This window comes from Aphelocoma coerulescens, unplaced genomic scaffold (assembly GCF_041296385.1).
Source record: "Aphelocoma coerulescens isolate FSJ_1873_10779 unplaced genomic scaffold, UR_Acoe_1.0 HiC_scaffold_88, whole genome shotgun sequence".
Classification (NCBI taxonomy): Eukaryota; Metazoa; Chordata; class Aves; order Passeriformes; family Corvidae; genus Aphelocoma; species Aphelocoma coerulescens.
This window is the reverse complement of record NW_027184072.1, coordinates 1,060,038-1,066,037: the sequence shown is the minus strand read 5'-3', so window position 1 is coordinate 1,066,037 and position 6,000 is coordinate 1,060,038.

The window sequence follows — 6,000 nt, the reverse complement described above, 5'->3', positions numbered from 1 at the left end:
GGTTCCATTATGTTCCAGTGGTCATCTTGGTTCCAGGAGTTTCCTTAGTGTCACAATGCTCTCCATGCTTCCATGATTCCCCACATTGTCCCAATGCTCTCCATGCTTCCATTAGGCCCTGCTTTGCCACAATGGTCCCCTTGTTTCCATGAGGCCCCGCTGTGTCACAATGGACGCATGGTTCCGTGATGTTGCGTGGTGTCACCGTGCTCTTCTTTAATCTGCAGTGGAAGAATGGACCATTGGTTCCGTGCGGCCTGGCCGTGTCACAATGGGCTCCTTGATTCCATGATTCCCCACGGTGTCACAATGGAGCCTTGTTTCTAGGAGGTTCTGTACTGTCACAATTGCCTCCTTGATGCCATCAGCCCCTGCAGTGTCACAATGGCTCCTTGGTTCCATGAGGAACACAATAGCTTGGCATAAGCATTGAGCAACAGCTGCTGAACACACCTGGCAACATCTGCTTGCATCAAAAGAGGGCTTCAAGCTGACAATGGCACCAGCAGCTTCCATCTGACACAGATACCCAGGGAAAGGACAGGCTGTGCCGGTTTGGACAAATGTGGAGGAAAATATCCTCTGATAGAAGGCAGGTTACACCCAGCCCTCCCCCACCAGGTTTGGGAAAAAAGAATTTTCCTGGGAAGAAAGTGAAAGAGATAAAAACTATTTTTTTAACAAACACACAGGAAAAGGATAGCAATGCTAAATATTAAAAGCTCTCGCTGTGCAGAGAAAGCTGGGATAATTTGAGAGTCCTTCCGTGTTTCGGTGGGGTCTCCTGAAACATCCATAGACAGCGAGGCCCGTGCAAAGAAACAGGGAGCCATTCTTGAGAGAAGTTTCAGAGCTCTTTCTTCTCCAGCCACATGGGCGGGGCACTGCCAAAGAACTGAGCAATCACAGCACAGCCAGGGCCCTCCTCGCACAGGGCAACACAAAATAAGCAGTGCTGAACAGGATTAGGGCACATGTGAGCAGGGAGCAGGGAGACCCCGTGCCCAGGCCATGCCTCTACCCCAGGGTCCCCTCTCCCATGACCTCATGGCAGGGGGGAGGAACCCCAACACTTCCGTAGGTGCAGTCTCTCTCCTCCTCCTTGCAGCTGGCTCATGGGCCCACATTCAGGGCCCCCACCTCGGGAGAAAATTCTCCCAATGTGGTCTGATGTTGAAAGAGTCAAGAAGAGAAGAAGGGGAAAAAACCCCCAAAGTCCCAGGAAAACAAAGTTCAACTCTCCATCTCCCCCCAGAGAAAAGGAGCTGAAAACTGGCTAAAAAGAAACAAAGTTGCTTCCTCTGCTCTTGCTGCAAGCAGGATGCAGAGGAGTGTGTATGTGTGTCCTTGAACAAACGCTCTGAGAAGTTTGTCCGGTTTTTTTTCCTCTCCCCCCTCTCAGGCTCAGTTGAAAGGCACAGAAATGCACAAAGTTCACTTCTGGGCATAGAGCAGCAATAGGGGATACACACAATAAAGTCACCCCAAGACACAGGGACAGAGAATTCAGTGGAAAGACTCCGAGAATTCTGCTCCCAGAGATCATTCATTCCTGCTCACACTGACCCTTGTAGAAAGGGGACATCGTTCCAGGCAGCCCGTACTGAGCATGTGGCTCCTGAGTGGGGTTTGTTGTTTAGGAAACCTGCTCCGGCTTTTCCATTCTTTCCTTGCAAACAGGAAAACTTTTCCTGGGGCTGTGTGCAGGCAGAGCCCTGAGGAGAGCAGGTGGCACATGGTGCGCTGGGCTGGGACAGCCAGCTGCAGAGCTCAAGGGAAGAAGCCCAAAGTGTCACAATGGCTCCTTGCCTTCACATGCAACACCTGGGTCACAATGGTCTCCTTGATTCCATGAGGCCCCACTGTGTCACAATGGCTCCTTGGTTCCATCAGGTTCCGCAGTGTCACCATGGTCTCCTTTGATCCGCACTGTCATCATGGACAATTGGTTCCATGAGGCCCCGCAGTGTCACAATGGTCCCTTGCTTCCATAGGTTTGATGTTGTAACAAAGGACTCCTTGCTTCTATGAGCTAGCCTGCTTTTTGCAGAGGTGTCTTTGGTTCCAACAAGGCCCCGCTGTGTCTCAGTGCACCCTGGCTTCCATGTGGATCTGGAGTAGCACAAAGGCTCCTTGGTTCCACCAGGTCCTGCTGTGTCACAATGGGTCCTGTGGTCCCTGAGGCCCTCCAAAACCATCGTGGAGGCTTGCTTCCATGAGGTTCCATTATGTGCCAGTGGTCATCTTGGTTCCAGGAGTTTCCTTAGTGTCACAATGCCCTCCATGCTTCCATTAGGCCCTGCTTTGCCACAATGGTCCCCTTGTTTCCATGAGGCCCCGCTGTGTCACAATGGACCTATGGTTCCGTGATGTTGCGTGGTGTCACCGTGCTCTTCTTGAATCCGCCGTGTAACCATGGACCATTGGTTCCATGCAGCCGTGTCACAATGGGCTCCTTGATTCCATGATTCCCCACGGTGTCACAATGGAGCCTTGTTTCTAGGAGGTTCTGTACTGTCACAATTGCCTCCTTGATGCCATCAGCCCCTGCAGTGTCACAATGGCTCCTTGGTTCCATGAGGAACACAATAGCTTGGCATAAGCATTGAGCAACAGCTGCTGAACACACCTGGCAACATCTGCTTGCATCAAAAGAGGGCTTCAAGCTGACAATGGCACCAGCAGCTTCCATCTGACACAGATACCCAGGGAAAGGACAGGCTGTGCCGGTTTGGACAAATGTGGAGGAAAATATCCTCTGATAGAAGGCAGGTTACACCCAGCCCTCCCCCACCAGGTTTGGGAAAAAAGAATTTTCCTGGGAAGAAAGTGAAAGAGATAAAAACTATTTTTTTAACAAACACACAGGAAAAGGATAGCAATGCTAAATATTAAAAGCTCTCGCTGTGCAGAGAAAGCTGGGATAATTTGAGAGTCCTTCCGTGTTTCGGTGGGGTCTCCTGAAACATCCATAGACAGCGAGGCCCGTGCAAAGAAACAGGGAGCCATTCTTGAGAGAAGTTTCAGAGCTCTTTCTTCTCCAGCCACATGGGCGGGGCACTGCCAAAGAACTGAGCAATCACAGCACAGCCAGGGCCCTCCTCGCACAGGGCAACACAAAATAAGCAGTGCTGAACAGGATTAGGGCACATGTGAGCAGGGAGCAGGGAGACCCCCGTGCCCAGGCCATGCCTCTACCCCAGGGTCCCCTCTCCCATGACCTCATGGCAGGGGGGAGGAACCCCAACACTTCCGTAGGTGCAGTCTCTCTCCTCCTCCTTGCAGCTGGCTCATGGGCCCACATTCAGGGCCCCCACCTCGGGAGAAAATTCTCCCAATGTGGTCTGATGTTGAAAGAGTCAAGAAGAGAAGAAGGGGAAAAAACCCCCAAAGTCCCAGGAAAACAAAGTTCAACTCTCCATCTCCCCCCAGAGAAAAGGAGCTGAAAACTGGCTAAAAAGAAACAAAGTTGCTTCCTCTGCTCTTGCTGCAAGCAGGATGCAGAGGAGTGTGTATGTGTGTCCTTGAACAAACGCTCTGAGAAGTTTGTCCGGTTTTTTTTCCTCTCCCCCCTCTCAGGCTCAGTTGAAAGGCACAGAAATGCACAAAGTTCACTTCTGGGCATAGAGCAGCAATAGGGGATACACACGATAAAGTCACCCCAAGACACAGGGACAGAGAATTCAGTGGAAAGACTCCGAGAATTCTGCTCCCAGAGATCATTCATTCCTGCTCACACTGACCCTTGTAGAAAGGGGACATCGTTCCAGGCAGCCTGTACTGAGCATGTGGCTCCTGAGTGGGGTTTGTTGTTTAGGAAACCTGCTCCGGCTTTTCCATTCTTTCCTTGCAAACAGGAAAACTTCTCCTGGGGCTGTGTGCAGGCAGAGCCCTGAGGAGAGCAGGTGGCACATGGTGCGCTGGGCTGGGACAGCCAGCTGCAGAGCTCAAGGGAAGAAGCCCAAAGTGTCACAATGGCTCCTTGCCTTCACATGCAACACCTGGGTCACAATGGTCTCCTTGATTCCATGAGGCCCCACTGTGTCACAATGGCTCCTTGGTTCCATCAGGTTCCGCAGTGACACCATGGTCTCCTTTGATCCGCATTGTCATCATGGACAATTGGTTCCATGAGGCCCCGCAGTATCACAATGGTCCCTTGCTTCCATAGCTTTTACGTTGTAACAATGGACTCCTTGCTTCTGTGAGCTAGCCTGCTTTTTGCAGAGGTGTCTTTGGTTCCAACAAGGCCCCGCTGTGTCTCAGTGCACCCTGGCTTCCATGTGGATGTGGAGTATCACAAAGGCTCCTTGGTTCCACCAGGTCCTGCTGTGTCACAATGGGTCCTGTGGTCCCTGAGGCCCTCCAAAGTCATCATGGAGGCTTGCTTCCATGAGGTTCCATTATGTTCCAGTGGTCATCTTGGTTCCAGGAGTTTCCTTAGTGTCACAATGCTCTCCATGCTTCCATGATTCCCCACATTGTCCCAATGCTCTCCATGCTTCCATTAGGCCCTGCTTTGCCACAATGGTCCCCTTGTTTCCATGAGGCCCCGCTGTGTCACAATGGACGCATGGTTCCGTGATGTTGCGTGGTGTCACCGTGCTCTTCTTTAATCTGCAGTGGAAGAATGGACCATTGGTTCCGTGCGGCCTGGCCGTGTCACAATGGGCTCCTTGATTCCATGATTCCCCACGGTGTCACAATGGAGCCTTGTTTCTAGGAGGTTCTGTACTGTCACAATTGCCTCCTTGATGCCATCAGCCCCTGCAGTGTCACAATGGCTCCTTGGTTCCATGAGGAACACAATAGCTTGGCATAAGCATTGAGCAACAGCTGCTGAACACACCTGGCAACATCTGCTTGCATCAAAAGAGGGCTTCAAGCTGACAATGGCACCAGCAGCTTCCATCTGACACAGATACCCAGGGAAAGGACAGGCTGTGCCGGTTTGGACAAATGTGGAGGAAAATATCCTCTGATAGAAGGCAGGTTACACCCAGCCCTCCCCCACCAGGTTTGGGAAAAAAGAATTTTCCTGGGAAGAAAGTGAAAGAGATAAAAACTATTTTTTTAACAAACACGCAGGAAAAGGATAGCAATGCTAAATATTAAAAGCTCTCGCTGTGCAGAGAAAGCTGGGATAATTTGAGAGTCCTTCCGTGTTTCGGTGGGGTCTCCTGAAACATCCATAGACAGCGAGGCCCGTGCAAAGAAACAGGGAGCCATTCTTGAGAGAAGTTTCAGAGCTCTTTCTTCTCCAGCCACATGGGCGGGGCACTGCCAAAGAACTGAGCAATCACAGCACAACCAGGGCCCTCCTCGCACAGGGCAACACAAAATAAGCAGTGCTGAACAGGATTAGGGCACATGTGAGCAGGGAGCAGGGAGACCCCCGTGCCCAGGCCATGCCTCTACCCCAGGGTCCCCTCTCCCATGACCTCATGGCAGGGGGGAGGAACCCCAACACTTCCGTAGGTGCAGTCTCTCTCCTCCTCCTTGCAGCTGGCTCATGGGCCCACATTCAGGGCCCCCACCTCGGGAGAAAATTCTCCCAATGTGGTCTGATGTTGAAAGAGTCAAGAAGAGAAGAAGGGGAAAAAACCCCCAAAGTCCCAGGAAAACAAAGTTCAACTCTCCATCTCCCCCCAGAGAAAAGGAGCTGAAAACTGGCTAAAAAGAAACAAAGTTGCTTCCTCTGCTCTTGCTGCAAGCAGGATGCAGAGGAGTGTGTATGTGTGTCCTTGAACAAACGCTCTGAGAAGTTTGTCCGGTTTTTTTTCCTCTCCCCCCTCTCAGGCTCAGTTGAAAGGCACAGAAATGCACAAAGTTCACTTCTGGGCATAGAGCAGCAATAGGGGATACACACAATAAAGTCACCCCAAGACACAGGGACAGAGAATTCAGTGGAAAGACTCCGAGAATTCTGCTCCCAGAGATCATTCATTCCTGCTCACACTGACCCTTGTAGAAAGGGGACATCGTTCCAGGCAGCCCGTA